This window comes from Euprymna scolopes, chromosome 28, assembly GCF_053919585.1.
Source record: "Euprymna scolopes isolate OS-2025 chromosome 28, ASM5391958v1, whole genome shotgun sequence".
Lineage (NCBI taxonomy): Eukaryota > Metazoa > Mollusca > Cephalopoda > Sepiida > Sepiolidae > Euprymna > Euprymna scolopes.
In genome coordinates, this window is record NC_136509.1 from 100,255,638 (window position 1) to 100,275,803 (window position 20,166).

Here is a 20,166-nt window from a genome sequence, read left to right on the forward strand (position 1 = left end):
TGATAATGATAAAGAGGAACAGAGAAAGAGGAAGAAAGGGATAAAGATAAATAGCAAAAAAAAAAAAAAATGAGAAAAAAAGAAAGAGTGGATGAAAGAATATTTTTTAAAGTGTGATAGATAAATAGAATTAATAAATAAAACAGATAAATAAAAATAGAGAGAAGAGAATAAGAGATAAAGAACGATAGAGAGGGAAGAGGATACTGAGATTTAAGATATAATTATGAAGAGAGAGAAAGAGAGGAAGGAAAGAGAAAGAGAGAAAAAGGGAGAATAAATTAGAATGAGAAAATATGATTAAGAATGGGTGAAAGAGAATGAGAGAGAGAGAGAGAGAGAGAGAGAGAGAACGATTAAAGCTGTTGTCGATGATATTGGTGATACGAAGTGGTTGCCATGAACAACCGTCATCCAATAACAACGGTCGACTATTATCTCTTCAAGAATAATCTTGATAACGACACGCACTGACTTTATGGATTATTAGAAAGATCACAAGTGCAAAGATAAGAATTTTCGTAGCAAAACTTCAAAGTCACAGAAATAGTTGAACAAAATCCAAAGCAAAAAAAAGTTTCTCAATACAACATGCATCATTTTTTTTTTTTTTTGCTCTTTAGCTTTTCCTTTCATCCAATGATTTTATATGTTTTCGCTGCATCAAATTTTTATCATCCTAGCCACTCTTCGGTATCTTGTAGAAAACTGTTTTAACCATTTTTTTTTTTTACTTTTTCTGGTACTAACAAATATTTTATTCCTTGACTTTTACATTTTTAGTGACCCCGTGTTTTGGTATTTCCTTCGCACACAGGCGGTCATCATTTTATATATTTTGCTATCATGGATGATACAAGAATGTTGAAAAAAAGAAAAAGAACAATAATGAAAATAGACTTGTATTTGCACACATAATATTTATTCACAAGTAAATAGTTTTGTTGAGGACAAACGAAAAATAGGTTACAGAACATACAAGGTGATATATAATATAATGCACAAACAAATATATATATATATATAAATATATATATATATATATATATATATATATATATATATTTATATACGTTCGAATTGACTGTGAAACAAATACAGTTCCAATAGTTCAGAGAATGAGACTTGTGTTGTTGCTTTGAGCTTTTGTTGCAGGCAAGTCGACAAGGTCAACAGATGTGAGTAAGATATAAGAAGGTACTGCATTTATTTTATAACCCCCTAAAAGGGCTGATGTGGCGTAAATATGAACATGGACTCGAAATAAGCAGACAACATCCTTCCTTCCCCCCACGCACATGCAGCAAAGCTTCTCTCTGGTGAACCGTGGTCTCTGACTAGAGCAGGCAATCAATTGATAAAACAAACTATTATTCATGAATAAATGTATTCAACTGATGAGTCTAAATGAGGGCAAAACTCGATTCTTGGACTTCCGGTTTGTTGGCTGCCATGATTCTTGTGAGATGCGCCGTTGTTTGACTGTGGAAATAATTATATATATATATATATATATATATATATATATATATATATATGTGTGTGTGTGTGTGTGTGTGTGTGTGTGTGTGCGCGCGCGCGCGTGTGTGTGTAAGGAGAATTGGATTTTAAATTTACAATTTATTTTTTACAGGAAAAACAAAATTTTTTAAATTTCTTTGTTTCATGAACTTTTATAAATTTTAATGAATCATAGACTGCCTATAAATATCAATTTGCTAACTACGTTTCCTCTGAGGATATAGGCCATTAATTGAAACTCCATAGAATAAGGAAAAATTATTAATTTTTTATGCTTCTAGTCGAAAAATAAATTTCTTGGATATTTTAATTAACAGAATTTTAATCCAGTTTTCCTTATATTATTGTGTTAGCTTAAATATTGAGATTTTTCATCTGTTTTGGAATTGCAATATAAATATAATTAATATCATTTATAGTTGCTTTAAGTTTACAGAATTATTCAATTTTAAACTTGAAATTAACTTTTGTATCTATATATATATATATATATATATATATATATATATATATATATATATATATATATATATATAAAATCTATTATTTATAATTTCATTGTACTATAACGTTTTCCATTTCTACGAAATTATGCAGAATGTAGAAAATATGCAAAAATCAGATTCAGTATGATTCAGTGAAATGAAACCAATCTTTTCATAAGTCCTTAAAAATGAGTAAGTAATTAATTAGCGCTTGTTCTTAAAATGAATAGGCAAATTAATTCACCTTCATGTAGTTACTCGCGTATGCATGACTGAGTGTATTAAAAAGTTTTTTTGTATAATTTTTAAGTAGAAAAAGTCGTTATGGCTTCCAGACTAAGATAATAGTGTAGTATCTGTTCTGATGCTACACTGGTTGATTTGTTATTGGTCATTGGCGAAGAAATCCTATTAAACTAAGGCAAATTTTATTTTTGCCTACATCCAAAGCGATCCTTTTTGGTGTTTTCCCACATTAAAAACGAGTTGTGTCACATTTTGCTTCCGTGGAGAAGCAAATAAATAAATAATAATAGAAAAAATAGGCTTTTAATATAAATGTCAGAGCGAGGAAAACACTGAAGCATATCGATTTATAATTAATGGTTTTCACATTGTGTTCAATTCTAGGTTTTCTAAGTAGGTGATCAAGATAATAATAATAGTCCGAAGAATCCAAATAATATGAATTATCGATCTTCATCTAAAAAATTCAGGATAATAAAAAGAAAAGAGTCAAAATAAATGAAAGAATTAAAAACAATGGACAAACAAAAATGGGAAATTCATGAACGAAATATTCATTAAGGGAAACAAAAATGAAAAGAAATGGAAGCGTAAAAAAAAAGAAAAGGTGTTATATATTGACCGGACACCGCCGGGTAATTTGGTCAGTTGTTATTATTATTATTATTAGGACAATAAAACAATTTAATATTGGAAAATTTTTAATCGGTAAAAACTTTTGCACCAAACTAATCCATTGTTGAATAAAGTGGTTCTTGAATCTGTGACAGACGAATCCAAATTTATTGAAGACAATTTAATTAGAATTAATAATCTTGAACGCAATTTTCTTTTCATTCTTTTTCTGCCCTTTATTAGCTTCAGGTTCCATATATCAATTAACGTGCTGATAATCTTTGCAGAGATCAATACCTTCTCTATGATTTTCAACAGCAACAAAGATGCTGTCTAGACATGCGAGTATTTTTGATTGAAATAAACTCTTGCTTTCTTGTTGGAAATTCGCGGCTGAAATGCGTCATTGTTGCATGATGGGAGTTGTATTACGTAGTTGTTCTTACAAAAATTACGTGTGACGTTATTTCAAACGAAACTTAACGATACATCACGAATTTTAATAGCTTCATCGTTCTTTTTTTTCCTCTTTTTTTTTTTTGAGATCCAAAAAGGTTTTATGGTCAACAGTAAATCCGATTTAATGATATTATTCCCGCGTGGTAAATGAATAATTGACAGCGACGCAAGGTGGACGGTCAGGCGATTCAAGTAGGCAGCAACATATACTAAAAAGAATTACTATAGCAGACCAAGCCTAGAAATTAACATGATTTGGGAACCTCTAATTGTAGAAAAAAAATTATACACCGTTAAAATTTCGGCAGGGGAAGGGAGATAATCTCCTGTCGATCTTTTTTTCAACCAATTTTTTTCACATATACGAAACCATAACCGTAAAAATAGAGACTAACTCCAAGAATACGAAAATATCATAAACTTTTTCTTTTCTGTTCCAAACAATAGCAAATGTGCCTGAGGATGGTCGAAGGGTAAACAGATGGAAACGTTGCACAAATAACAATCAAGATGAGAACAATAGATCGATCCAAACAAGGAAAATTCTATTTAAATTATAACCCCGCTCTTGACTTGTACTAAGACTTCACGAGATTTTGTGATCACCACGAGATTTGAGGTTTACACTTTTGTTTTTAGTAAGATAATTTATTTCTGGGGAGATAATTCTAGTAACTGTCGTATCTCTGTCTATCTGTGCGCCCGTCTGTCTGTTCTTGGTAGAGATACAAGTGAAAACAACGCCCACATTTGCACAATATTTTTCTCTTTCAGTTGAATTTTTTATCCATCAATGAGAAAAGTATTTGAATTTAAAAAAAAAAAAAAAAAACCTTGCACTTGGTTGATTTCCATGGAAACTTGTTATTCCGGCTTCCGTCTTCCATTTCGCTTACACAATTAGAGGCAAATTATCTCTGTCGTGCTATCATGTTCATTTCATGGAGAAATGGTGGATAAATAAAACTAAGGAACAATGAATTACAAAATGTCTCCCTGAACTGAAAAGCGTAATCAAAATAGACTTTGTCTTTAAGATTTGGTTTGAAGCCAAATTGAAGAGTAAAGATGGATATTATTAAGTCAGACGAACAAAGTCATTATCTATTTTAATATAAAGACGTGAATGATAATGTCCAGACATAAGTAGTATTACATCTGACATGCATCAAATTGAAGCGATCATTCGTTTATGCATAGAGTATTGGTGATACATTTGGACTACCACTTCTCTCTCTCTCTCTCTCTCTCTCTCTCTCTCTTTCTTTCTTTCTTTTTATTGCACAGGATCCAAAAAAAGAGTCTCCTCCGGACACTTTTCTTTTTTTGAACATGTGTATCCTTTTTATTTCTGCTGTGACGTCACATTTCCCACTGACTCGGTCATTTGCATATTATGGCTGATTGAGTGTCGCCATGTTAGCCTTTGTTTCTCCATTTTATTTTTTTACACGACCGACCAAGCACATACATATGCTAGCCAAGTGAGTTGTAACTTCCCTACATATACAAATGGAAATTTGATCCCCAAATATAGAACTAAATTTTTTAAATAGATATTATTTTAATTGGAATTCATTGAGATGAGTATTATTTATTAATTTATTTATTGCAAACTATTATCCTCATCTTTTCTTATTTGTTCTTATTTTACGACGTTTCGGCCAACGATTTCACTGTTTCACAGCGTTTTGGCTAACTATTCAGCCGGCCTTCGTCAGGTGGTAACCGCGACGCCTAGGAACTCCGAATCCCTAACTGCATTCTCAGCAATTACTATACCGTCGCGGTTACCACCTGACGAAGGCCAGATGAATAGTTGGCCGAAACGTCGCGAAACAACAACTAAAAAGATGAGGATAATAGTCCGAAATAAAATAAATTAATAAACTTCAGATATTTTTAAAAATTAAAAATTCCCGACTTTTTAGGTGCCTGCTTTACAAATTTTAGCTGGACACACAGACATTGTATTTAATAGATGTTTTTTTTTTTATAAGTACATGCGTAATATGGACTAATTGTAATTTCTGTCATATTTTCATAACTAACGAGGAAATATTGGATGATCACTGTTCACAGATGCGTTCAACAAACGCGTACTTGCTGTACACGTTCATTGTCACCAGTGAGCAATCAAAAAAACAAATCAATTAGTATTTCTACGAGGATCCTTCAATAAGTTTCCGTATCTTTTATATCGGCATGTAAAATTGTAGCCTCTTGAAATTTCAATATGTTGTTGCTATACATTCTATGATATGTCTGGACGATTTTTATGGTTACAGGTTTGAATGACCAACTACAGCAGGAATTGGAATACACCCTACTAAAGCCTGATTGTCACAGCTGGTGAATTTCAAATATGCAATCTGGACGTGAGAACGCTTTAGAAGAATGACATGCAATAAAATCCTGTTTTAAACTTGGAAAAAGTGCAACATAAAACTTATAGAATGCTTCGGACTGCTTTTGGACCATCTTGCTTGAATCGAAGATCAGGTTTTGAGTTGTATAAGAGATTCAAGGAAGGCTGTGAGTCTGTGAGGGAGTCTCTGAGTAACTCTCACACATCTTAGGAGTGATTGGACAAATAAAGAATTTCATGGATAAGGACTGTCGTGTGTCTATAGAGACAATAAGTGCACAGTTTGATGAACTGAAGATGTGGACGATTTGTGCAAATTTTGTCCCCAGGTTACTCAGAAAAGATCAGAAATGAGAGCAGGAAGATGGTCGAGCTGATCAATTCAAATCCCGCAGTTCTTGATCCTCTGGCAACCTGGGATGAAAGCTGGACCTACTGCTATGACTCAGAGACCAAGAGACAGAATTCCCAGTGGAAACATACTGGATCTCATAGACCCAAGAACGCCAGACAGAGAAAATCTATTCAAAAAGTGATGACGATCCCTTTTTTTGGCAGCATGAGTAGGATCTACATGCACGTGATTTCCAATGAATATAGAGTCAAGAAGGAATGCTATGTTGATGTGTTAATGGAGGCCAGGAAGATATTCCGCCGGAAGTGGTCAGCACTCGTATAATTAGATCAATGACACTTTTCATCTTTCAACCGTAACTTGATCCTGCTGTCTTTGCTTGATTTGTTGCTTATTGAAGAGGACAGCTCCTGGAAATTAAATTAGAGAAACGAAGTAAATAGGATTTAAATAATATTTATTAAAGGAAAATGCGAAAATCGAATTTGGTGCTCAAAAGTTAAAAACAAATACATATTGCTATTTAGATACGATGCTAGGAATGTAAAGAATTGTCCATTACACAAATAACTATACAACTAGCTAGGTCAGAGTTAGGACAATAGAAATTAAGGAATGTTTTTGTGTTGCCAGAAACGTGTTGAAGTCATACTCAATACGTAAAATACACGTAAAATTCACATGTTTGAGCACGTACTGACGTCACAAAGAAAAGTAGATCCAATATATTCACTTAAGTTTGTTGCTTGGCCTTCGGGACAAGATCAAAGTGTAGTACCTGTTCTTCAGATGCTGCACTTCTATTTCTTGTTCTCTTTCGGTGGAGGAGAAATCCTTCACGACTGAGACAATTTTTATTTTTGTACCTTTTCTCCACGTTAAAAAACGACCCTGGTGTCTAACTCTGTCCCGTGGGGAGGCATAGTAAATAGGTACAAATGAGTCGGACTAGAGTCTAGTTTAGGAGTTGAATTCGGAACACTCAGAGCAGGAGTGTAAGTCTAAGACCCTATCAGAAGCGAGGTAAAGAGAAGAGAACAAAATGTAGGAACCTAACGCGGCATCGAATACCTGACAATTCTCATCACCAGCAGAAATAAATGTCTTCATGTTATTCGCAAGCCTTTCAACCGCAAGTTAATGTTTTGTCTTCGTCTGTAAAAGAACTTTATAATAAACCAGTGTTGACGGTATTCCCTCATATTAATGTACTATCCCTTTGTGGTTAATGAACTTTTCTCTTCACATCTATATCTCAGTCTATTATAAATAGGAACTCTCTTAGAAATTGTCATAATCGCCGTATACGCTGTTATATAAACGGCATATCCTTCTCGATTAACTGTTCTCTGTTATATACTGTCATATGAATCTCTCGCTATGCAACACATTTTGTGTATTTGGTGACAGTGACAAACGACGTCTGCATGGGATCGTAAAAGAAATCTGGTTTACCACGGAAATACATGAATAAATAAATAAATATATCACAACGTGAAAAATAGGGTTCTTAACTACACAAAAAAAAATGCTAGGGGAGTTATAAAAAGACAAGACAAAAAAGACTTGGGTTACTACATGTCAAAAAGAAAGGAGAGAAAAGAAAACAATCAACAGAAATAAAAGTTTAAATTAACTTATTTGAAATGAAAGTTGAGTAGCAGCAAAGACAATGAATAAATAAAATAAATAAAAAATATATAAATAAAATAAATAAAAACATACAACGACTCACACACACACACACACACACACACACACACACACACACACACACAGGGACACACACACGCGCGGAAAAAATGTAAATAAAAAAGAGACAATATGCCGCAATATAAAAGCCAAGTACATCCAAGGATGGAAAGATGGTAGGATCTTCTACCGCTCCAAAAGATATCTCACTACTGATGCAATTCTCTATCTATATAAAAGCCAAGTACGTCCAAGGATGGAGTACTGCTGCCATATCTGGACAGGAGCTGCTAAAAACAACTTATCCTGCCTTGACAGAGTACAAAATAGACTTCGTGGCTTAGTGGGGGATGCCCTTTTCTCTTCCCTGCAACCTCTCTTCCACAGAAAAGACGTTGCGAGCCTTTCCTTTTTTTTATCGTTATTTCCATGGCAGGTGCTCGTCTGGTCCCCCCTCGCCAATATTTTACAAAAAACACCCGTCTAGCTGAATCCACTGTCAAAAACTTTCCCCACTCTTTATCTATACCTAAATCAAAACGTAGATTCCATGAACAAAGCTTCTTTCTTAGAACTGCACGCCTGTGGAACTCTGTTCCGTCTGCCTGCTTCCCTCCTGGCTACAACTTGGATGTCTTCAAGTCCAACGTAAACAAATTCCTGATGAACCGTCCCCTTAAGTAGACACTTTAAATATCCACACTAACGTACTGTACTTACAATAACCTTTATCCCTGAGTGGCTTAAGGGCCTTGATAAGTGATGATCACCTTGTAAAAAAAAAAGAGAGAGATAGTCGTAGAAAATAGCATATATATCAAACTGGTTAGAAAAGAAAGAAGAAAGAGTAAGCGGGAAATCAACAGTTCCGTATTTCATTTTGGTTTATAAACAGTTATTGTTTGGAGTAAAGTTTTTTTTTTAGTTTTTGTTTAAAAATGTCAATCAAAATTGACAGTCTAAAGTTTTCACTTTTAAAAGACTACGAAAATGTAAAAACGATTTATTTACATATGGTGTAAAAGGACGTGTAAACTTTTGTTGTTTTTTTATGCAATTGATCTTGAAAATACACTTTTAACAAATATTGTTGAAAAAAAATATTTTGTATGTATAATGGATTATGTTTTTGTTACCAGGAATTCGATGCCTAGATGAAATGGATAGTAAATTAAAAAAAAAAAAACGAAATTCAAAAAAGAAGAAAAACAGGTTATAAAAAATCAAAAACGAGGATTTAGACGTATGGTTGGCCTAGAAATAATTTAGAATTTGATAGAGGGGACAAAAATAATATTTACGTAGACCGGTATACTACTAGCGATCATATTGGATTATCCCTTTAAACATCACGATCACATTGATTTCCTAATCAATCCTACATGTACAGTTAATCCTTTCTTGTCATACTTTTTTGTCGAATTTCTTTTTACTATAAGCTACAAAATGAAAGGCAAGTATTGGTCTGTCTTGCTAAAAGCAGAAATTTCATTTTCAAATCGATTTGATCGATTTTCATATTTAATCCGTTCAGCAGATTTTGTTTTGATTACTAAAATATCTTACCTTCGCATGGTCTCTAATCCTGATGTCGCTATCAAAATCACTGAGAACTCATTTTATCTCTTCAATAATCACTGGTGAAAAGTAGACTTTTTTCTCTCCTTTCTTTCATTGGCTTTTATATTTTCTATGCAATTTATAGAAATCACGGTCCCGGGCAACACCAGGTAGCTCTGAAATCTGTTAGATAAATCTCAACCGTCTGTGTGCATGCGTGCCACACTAAAAGTTGAAAAAAAGCACCCACAAAGTTGGCATTTTCTTGATCAGCGTTGCTCTGGATGAATAATATCTAAACTTTGCAAAAAATATTATTTATTCTGTGAGAGTTAACTTGGCCGGGTTTTGTAGGGGAGGCTTTGATTTTCAGTGTTATTACATGTTAATTTGTTAAGAAAATGCAGGCTCATTTCACAAAAATCGTTTATATAAAAGAGAGTTGTCTGTGTGTACGTTTGTTTGTATGTGAGTGAGAGAAATGGGTGGGCTTGGGAAGAATGAGGTAACACAAGGACTGGAAAATAAAGGAAACAGTAGAGAAATGAAAACTTTGATAGAAATATGTGACAGTCAGTGGCATAACAAGAGGAGATCACGGGGGCGTGGATGTGGGGGCGGCTTCCTTGGTGACAGCAAAAGAGAGGAATATTTTCAGCTAGACTAAGGTTATTTATCATATGTTTTGTAAAGGTTTTAAGTTTTTAATCTTTTATAGAACATTTTTTAAATTAGTAACTGAAGAACAGTTTTGCTTATGTTTATTGAAAACTCTAAACCCTGTATTTTTATGTAGTTCTTAATATTACATTTGCAATCATTTGATGACACTCATTTCATTTTCTGTTAAGTGGTTATATATATATATATATATATATATATATATATATATATATATATATATAGCCAGTAGAGTTTAGTTTCCTAGAAGTACATCCAATGAAACAACATGTGTCTACCAAAATAGTGCTCAATGAGTGAACAGAGCAGGTATATTAATTTTATTTATACAAACATTGATGGCTACATATGTGCATACATGTTTCTGTAATCACCCACGTTGGGGGATTACGTCTTCAGGCCAAGACTTTCGACGGTAATTCTTGGCCTGAAGACGTAATCCCCCAATATATATATATGCTTTTAATTTTTTATTACCGTATATTTCTGTTAAGTTACATTATTGTTTCAGCTACCCGGCGTTTTTTTTTTGGCCGTCTGTAGCTTCCTTAGACTTTTACAGAAATGTTCGTTATTATGAGATGAAAGAGTGAAAGAGTGAATGAGGTCAGGGGGGGTGCGAGTAACAAAATAAAAACTAAATAAATAAACCAAATCATAGCACCCCCCACCTCTAAACATAAGAGAACACCCAACAGGTCAAGACATACTTACGAAGAAATCATCTCACCAACCAGACGAATAAAAACTTTAACATTAAGACTCGAATTTTAAAGTAACCCCCCTCCTCCTACCCCCACATATTCCCCTTCCCCCATGTATCCCTATGCCCTCAGGCACACCAGAAATAAACTTCCCAGACCCTCCTCCACCAGTTCCTTAAACTCCAAAACTAAAACATTACCGACATACCAAGCGCCCCCTCCCACCTTCCCCCTTGTTCCCTTCCTCTCTTTCTTCCACACTCCCCGCACCCCCCTTGACCTCATTCACTCTTTCACTCTTTCATCCCATAATAACGAACATTTCTGTAAAAGTCTGAGAAAGCTACAGACGGCCAAAAAAACGGCCGTGTAGCTGATACAATAATGTAACAGAAAGATACGGTAATAAAAAATAAAAAGCATATTTGCTCTACAACAGTATTGAGTACTTTCTTCAGTTTTTATTAATTACCATTTCTACTATATATATATATATATATATATATATATATATTATTTTAAAAATATAATTATCCACTGACTAGTGTTTTGTCGTCTATGACTCATCAGAGTCAGCCACTCCGATGAGTCGTAGATAATTATATTTTTAAAATAATATATATATATATATATATATATATATATATATATATATATATATATATATAGCTGTTGTTTTTTTTTCTTTCTTTTTGCGATACGTTTTGAATGAATTCAATTAGTTACGAAAGTGCATTTTTACCTAAATGCGAGTTGGGAATAATTTTCCCTTTAACCAATTTAGTACCCAAACATATATATATATATATATATATATATATATATATATATATATATATATATATATATATATATATATATATATATTATTTTAAAAATATAATTATCTACGACTCATCGGAGTGGCTGACTCTGATGAGTCATAGACGACAAAACACTAGTCAGTGGATAATTATATTTTTAAAATAATATATATATATATATATATATATATATATATATATATATATATATATATATATATGTATAGTTTTTTATTAATTACCATTTCCACTAATCGAGCCAGAGATGTCTCGTGTCGCGGAGTTCGAATCGTTCGACTGGTAGTAATCGTGACACCCTGCACTGAAGAATCCCGAAAGGATGAAACACTAGTGTCTGTAGGTATTTGATTATTATAGTAAAAAAAATAATTATGACAGCCCCTTTAAGAAATTCGTTTCTTATCGTTGAGCACTTTCAGTTGAATTAAAAGTTGGTCAATTTAGCTCTTATGCGTAGATCATCGTATAACGATTTGATCACTGTCTGTCTGACGTAATTAACATTTAAATTAAAAATGTTTAAAATTCAACGCTATTTCACACGGTTAATGGTAGCCGAATGGATACGGCCTCCGCTAATCGAGCCAGAGATGTCGCGGGGTTCGAATCGTTCGACTGGTAGTAATCGTGACACCCTGCACTGAAGAATCCCGAAAGGATGAAACACTAGTGTCTATAGGTATTTAATTATTATAGTAAAAAATAATTATATATATATATATATATATACACACACATATAGCTGTTGTTTTTTTTTTCTTTTTGATTGTTGTATCAAGGAAGGCGATCCGAGTGACAGCAAAGGAGGGGGTTACACAATGTCAGTGGGGTGACATTTGAGCATACCGCCCCAGATGAGGTTTACTCTAGCAATGCCACTGGTGACAGTGTTCCTCCAGGCAACGCTGGATTACCCTGACGATAATAACATATAAACCGTAATTAATTCCTTCTTATCTAACTTTAGAATTTGTTGACAGACCCCAGTTTTGAAGGATTTCATATTAGTCTCAACGTCGTTGGCATGTGCTATCTTTTTACTTCCCAGACATAAGCTGTCCGAAACCTCTGTTTCTAATCCCAAAAGATGAACTAATTCTTAACGTCATCAACACTTGCGTTCAGCTCTTTTTTGTCTAGGAAACTAACTTTTGACCTTTTTTATCTGACTCTACTGGGATATTGAGTATCTTTCCTTTCGTCGGCGGACTTTACTGAAAATACATCCATCTTAATCTATTCTAGCTGAATGAATCTTTACTGCCGGCGTAAGACCGCAATATATAACATTTTTAAAGATAAATTGCGTGATAAAGTATGTTATTGCCAATAACATAGTAAAACAACAACATATGGAAATTGGCTGGCTGGGTTAGATTTTGAAAATTCCGACTAGAAAACTTTTTATGGTAGATGTATATCCATAACAAAATTCACATAGCATTTAAATTGAGATTTACAATTGCTTTCACACTCTCACTTTTTATCATTCAATCATTTTTTTTCTTTTTTTTTGACAGTCGACAAAGGCCTTTAGAAATCCTCGCTTTCAATCGAAATCAGCCAAGCTCAAGTTTTTTTCCTACTCTTCGCGATTTGCCATCTCATAGAATGACATCCGCACAGGAATTGATGCAATAATAAAAAATAACATTGCTAGAAAATAAAGTTGCCTACTTTTAACTGCGATCATAGTTTTGACCAACACCCCCCCCACATACCCACACATCCCACACACCCCTACACACACACACACACACACACACACACACACACACACATATATATTTATACATTTTGGCAGCAACTCATTATTGAAGCATGTCAGATTGAACACCGCAGATTTATTCTTCTTCCTGATTTTTCTGTATACCTTTTTCATTCGTCGAGCGGTCTTTTTTCTTTCAACTGGCATATTGTATAAAATGGCGGCCAAAGTTTTTGTTCAGCCATATTCTTCTCAAGCGCTTTCTATCAGTGCATCTGATTATCACCAGGAGCGATTGTTGTTGTTGTTGTTGTTGTTGTTGTTGTTGTTGCTGTTTTCTTTTTCTTTTCCTTTGAGGCTTGTTTTTTTAATTGGTTATGAAGTCGGATGCAGGAATGGTTAGGGGCGAATTATTTTATTTTTAATTTTGATTTTCTTATTTTACAGTTCATTTTCTTTTAGTTTCTTGTTAGTTATTAAATATTGTTTATATGTTTGTCCCGGTGTTAAATGAGATGCGGTTAAAAAAGGGCTGCAGTTCCTTTTAGAAGTATGGCTTCATATAATTTTAGACGTCGAGGGCAAAAGGGTTAAATCGTTGCTTATGTCTACTTACATGACTGAAAGCATTTTTTTATTATTCTTAGTGCCGACCAGCCAGTATGGAGTCTTGCTTTTGTTCATCTTTTTATTACAATTTCCTATTGTCAACTGCTGCTGATTAGTTATTCAAAGCCATCCTCTACTCTACAATTCAAGGTATGTGTTGGAAGCCCAGAAGAGCTAACAGACCATTATTTTGTCATTATTTCTGTACGTCAAGGTGCTGTACCGTACATTTCTTCCAACATTTGTTGTTGCTGCATATACATTTCTTCCAACATTTGTTGTTGCTGCATATACATTTCTTCCAACATTTGTTGTTGCTGCATATTCATTTCTTCCAACATTTGTTGTTGCTGCATATACATTTCTTCCAACATTTGTTATTGCTGCATATACATTTCTTCCAACATTTGTTGTTGCTGCATATACATTTCTTCCAACATTTGTTTTTGCTGCATATACATTTCTTCAACATTTGTTTTTGCTGCACCATACATTTCTTCCAACATTTGTTGTTGTTGTGCCATACATTTTTCACAACATTTGTTGTTGTTGTATCATACATTCCTTCCAACATTTGTTGTTGCTTTATCACACATTTATTTCAACATTTGTTGTTGCTGTACCATTAATTTCTTCCAACATTTGCTGTTGCTGTACCATACATTTCTTCCAACATTTGCTGTTGCTGTACCATACATTTCTTCCAACATTTGTTGTTGCTGTACCATACATTTCTTCCAACATTTGCTGTTGCTGTACCATACATTTCTTCCAACATTTGCTGTTGCTGTACCATACATTTCTTCCAACAGTTGTTGTTGCTGCACTGTACATTCCTTCCAACATTTTTTTATTCTATACCATGTATTTCTTCCAACATTTGTTGTTGCTTTACCATACATTTCTTCCAACATTTGTTGTTGCTGTACCATACATATCTTCCAACATTTGTTGTTGCTTTACCATACATTTCTTCCAACATTTGTTGTTGCTGTACCATGCATTTCTTCCAACATTTGTTGTTGCTGTACCATACATTTCTTCCAACATTTGTTGTTGCTGTACAATACATTTCTTCCAACAGTTGTTGTTGCTGCACTGTACATTCCTTCCAACATTTTTTTATTCTATACCATGTATTTCTTCCAACATTTGTTGTTTCTGTACCATAGATTTCTCACAACATTTGTTGTTGCTGTACCATACATTTCTTCCAACATTTGTTGTTGCTGTACATACATTACTCACAACATTTGTTGTTGCTGTACCATACTTTTCTTCCAATAATTGTTGTTGCTGTACCATACATTTCTTCCAACATTTGTTGTTGTTGTACCATACGTTGCACAGTCTTATTTTGTAGCTTTAGCTGCGCACTCATCTTTTGCTCAAAACTGCTTTTCTCCAGTAATGTTTACATGTATGCTCGTCTTGCTTTTCGTTACTATATGTCTCATCTACACAGGAAATAGAGAAAAATACCTCATTTTTCTTCAGTAAAATATACCTACATCCACAGCAGGTAACGATATTGATAAGTTGACAAAAAAAGACAATACAGATGAAGGGGGGGGTGTAATAATAATAATAATGAAATTTACAACCGATCATCTCATAAACAAAAGGATCATTAACAAGAGTTAATAGTAAATGTCTTTTAAAGAACCATCAATCAATCCTCGCTGAAAAATTGTTGCTATCATAGCGCGTGATCCTTATTAGGTGCTCTCCTCTAATAACCTGGTTTCAAACCAGATTAACCGTAAAAAATATAACAAGGTTGTCCTGAATTCAATCTTATTAAAAAAAAAAGAATCTTTACGATGCATGTACCGATCACGGAACAGAAATTTCATATTACAAAAATCATATGAACAGATTTAGTAATGTTTTTTTTTTGTTTTTTGTTTTTTAACCAAGAAAATCAAATTTATGAGGATGCGAGTCAGTTTATCATCTAAAACTTCATCGCTATTTGCATCTATTTTACAACCTCTAAAGGAATAAAGATCAAATTCAGCCTTGTAATGGCTACCATAAACAGTAGATAAAAAGAAATGGTTTATATATATATATATATATATATATATATATATATATATATCACTTCATTTCATTTCAATGAGAGTTTTTTGACAGTAGATAAAAAGAAATGTTTTTAACAGTAGATAAAAAGAAATGGTTTATATATATATATATATATATGTATATATATATATATCACTTCATTCCATTTCAATGAGAGTTTTTTGAAATTCATTGAATTACAATTTAATTTATTTGCTCTATCTTGCATATCGAGCAATTCTTGTTTAGATGGGATAACTTATAGAATATTACTGCCAGTAATATTTTGTAAATTTACAATCTCACGTTTACATAACCACTGATTGTTAAATAAAAACTATTCCGATATATATATATATATATATATATATATATATATATATATATATATATATAAATGTTTCCTGGATTCCGTTATATATACTAACAGGCTGCCTAAGACAAATCGGAATCCAGGGAACATTTTTGTTTCAAAAATGGGTACATGTTAACGTATGCACTCGAAACAGAGATGTATTCCAGTATTTGGTATTCTCCTTTCTAAATATTACCAATATTAAAAGAATTTCTGGACCGCAGCATCGTCAGGTAAAAGAAAAAGAAAACATGGTGCAACTGCAACATTGTTGTCTCCCAACAGAAAACAAACAGAAATAAGAACAGAGAGTCCATAGATAGCAGAGTTATCTCCCTTGACAAATTTCATTCTTAGAAGATGAATTTCATTCGGAAAAGTCTGACGAGTCGCACAAAATGTTCGCACTACACAGGTTATATCAAGAAATGTGACGAGTCGCAAAACATAGTTCACTCTACACAGGTTGAACTCTTCTGCCCCCCCCCCAGCGACCTGCTTTTATGGTGCCCGGGCACACCTCAAAATCACGTGTGAGACGCGATTTTTCGAGAACTGTTTGAGATCGTGAATATTAAAAGACCACGGTCGCCATCACGAATCTTTTCGTTGTTCCATTCTCAGTCCGCACAACAGACAAACCTGAGCATGTTTTTGCGGTAAGCCTTCTCTATTTTCCCCAGAGATCATAGTAATACTCCTTGGTAAAAACAAAACAAAAACGTATAAACCTCCAAATCTCGTGGTAATTACAAGATCCCGTAGAAAATCTCGCATTACCATGTAGTCGAGAATTAAGAACGAATTTCGTTCTCATGTACTGGATAAAATAAAACCGGACAGCTTATGGCATATTGCTTAACAGAAAACAATGTAAAGTTTTATTCGTGCTCAGTAGAAACACTTTTTTCTGCCATAAATTCATTCATACCTGTATAGAAACGATGTATTTTCTTGTATGTTTACTCTATGTATAACTTGTTGCCTCATATATTGTTTAATAGCTTTTGTAGACAAACTATTAATAAATGAAATGTATTTATCTCTGAAAGTATTTTACGGTGTTTATTTTATGACACTAATCGTATCTGCAATCAATACACAACGATTCTTAGCAGCCTTGCATGTGTGTCGCAAATTAATATAATTTCTCGACCCACGTGTTGCTAAACTTGAAAGAAAATATTGAACATTCTAAATTTCTAAGCGTGTATATATAAATAATTATTGGTAAAATTTCTCGGCATTCTAATGTGCAAATTAAAATTAAATAAACTTTATGTATTATTTAGATTCTTCGAACAACTCTTCTCATCTGGAGTGTTCGATGAAACCGGTAACCTTCTTAAGGTGTATCTTATTGGACCAAGGAATCCGGAGGTAGTATGTTCTCATTTTGTCAGCCATAACTGTGTAAAAGTCCTCAGTAATAAGCAATTGAATTTGGAGTTTCAGCCGCACTAACCTTCATCCTTTAGAATTATGTAAATTACAACTATAATTTAACAAGTACTTTATCCACTTTGCCACGGGTCCTTGCGGATTGAAGAAGGTCTGCTGTTACATTAACCGAAGAGTTATGAAAATAACACAACAAAAAGCTGAGGCAGCTGAGATGTGGTTCTATCAACGAATGCTTAAGATTGCTTGGTCAAATGTTGAAGTCCTAAGAAGAATGAAGATCGAGCGATAACCGATGCGGACCATCAAGAAAAGGCAATGTCGCTTTGTTGGAAAACTATTGAGCGAGAAAGAGAGCATTACACGGCAGATCATGGAGAACGAAACTGACGGAAAGAGAGCCAGAGAAGGCAACGGATAAGGATATTAGACCGGATTTGACGGGGAATAGGTGTTAACAATACCATCGGACTTCGAGAACAAGCAATAGACCGCAGTCTATGGAGAAAATTAACCATGATTTCATTTACGGCAAGAAGAAGAAGATGAAGAAGTCCGAAGAAAATCAATGATAAGAATAATTAATTTTCATCGCCAAACATGAAAAACGAAATAAACAAAAACCAATCTGAGGTATCACTTGTTATATAAAGCCTGGGCAAAACCAGATTGCCTTGCTCGATTTGCAATGACGTTAAAGTAGATAATGACGTGTTGCATCATGCTTTCATGGCCATCATTATTTTCTAGGGAAAAATAATGAATCAATACGAAATTCTAATTCATAATAAAAATCTAAATAAATGTCAAAATATTCTCAAAGGGTGTCGGACCAAAATTTCATGAAGAACACCATATCCTTTTTTATAGTAGTCCATAAATAAAGAAGAAACAAGTATATATATATATATATATATATATATATATATATATATATATATATATATATGTGTGTGTGTGTGTGTGTGTATGTTCTTCTTTTTGATTTGTATATATTCATGCATGTATACTGTTATAATTATATATATTATATATACGTCTATAATATATGTGTGTCTATTATGTACATATATATATATATATATATATATATATATATATGTATATATATATATAGAGATATAGATATATAGATATATAGATAGATAGATAGATCATTTGCGATTATTATTTTCCAGAGTTAAAGTAACCAATGAATTTTACTGAGGTCAATACAAGAGTGCTCGAAACCGAAGTAGGGCAAGGTATACTTTTTATTTGTTTTTTCATAAGGAGTAATATATTGTTACACAGTCATGAGCATGTTTCGGTCTTCGGTTTAGTTACTAGAGACCTCTTCAGGCGATACAGCTTATATGAAAGCAAAGTATACAATCTTCGCTTTCGTATATGTATCGCCTGAAAAGGTCTCTAGTTACTAGTAACTAGCTGACCGAAACATGTTCACGACTATGTGGCAAAATATTACTGCTTATCTAAAAGCAAAAACAAAGTATATATATATATATATATATATATATATATATATATATCCTGCTACTATATATATATATATATATATATATATATATATATATATATATATATATATATATATATATATAAAGAAAAAGGTGATTACACATGAATGGATAGTATATATACAGTGATGATCATATTTATTGGCACGGTAAAATAAAAGTTAAATTTTGTCTTATAAATTCTAAAAAAGGGATTAAATTAAAGAAAATAACAAAGTATATTATGTATTTTTAACTGGCCTTTCCGATGCAGCAATCGGATTTTAGAAAAAATAAATAACAAAGGAACAACAAACATAATATACTTTGTTATTTTCTTTAATCTAATCCCTTTTTTAGAATTTATTAGACAAAATTTAACTTTTATTTTACCGTGTCAATAAATATGATCATCACTGTATATATATATATATATATATATATATATATATATATATATATATATATATATATATATATATAATCAATTGTTTGGTCAATCTATATCACTCAATGCAGTATTAAAATTGTTTACTAACGATGTTTATGCTCTGAAAGTGCAAATTCATTTTCATTGAGCTTAAATAAATCTGTCATTTTTTGGAAAGTATATATATTTTACTTATATGTTTTACTTTGAAAACGTATAAGATATATATATATATATATATATATATATATATATATATATATACTAGCAAAAGTACCCGTCGTTGACTGGGTTCAAAAACAGCCTACAGAAAATGGACTCTGATTTATGAAAGTATGATAGGTTATGAAAAGGAAGGGTTGTAAAGAGATAGCTTCGAATTTGGGGGTATCAAAACCAAAGCAAAATATGATGAAAGTAAAAATAAAATAGATAAACCCCATAATTTATTATACCATACCTGTTCACACTGAAACACTTATCACAATATTCTGTGGATCTATATTAAAAAACCTTGTTAAAATTTGTGACATATTTCCATTCTATGGAGGTCAGGCGCGAACGAACACCCCATAATTTTATTATAC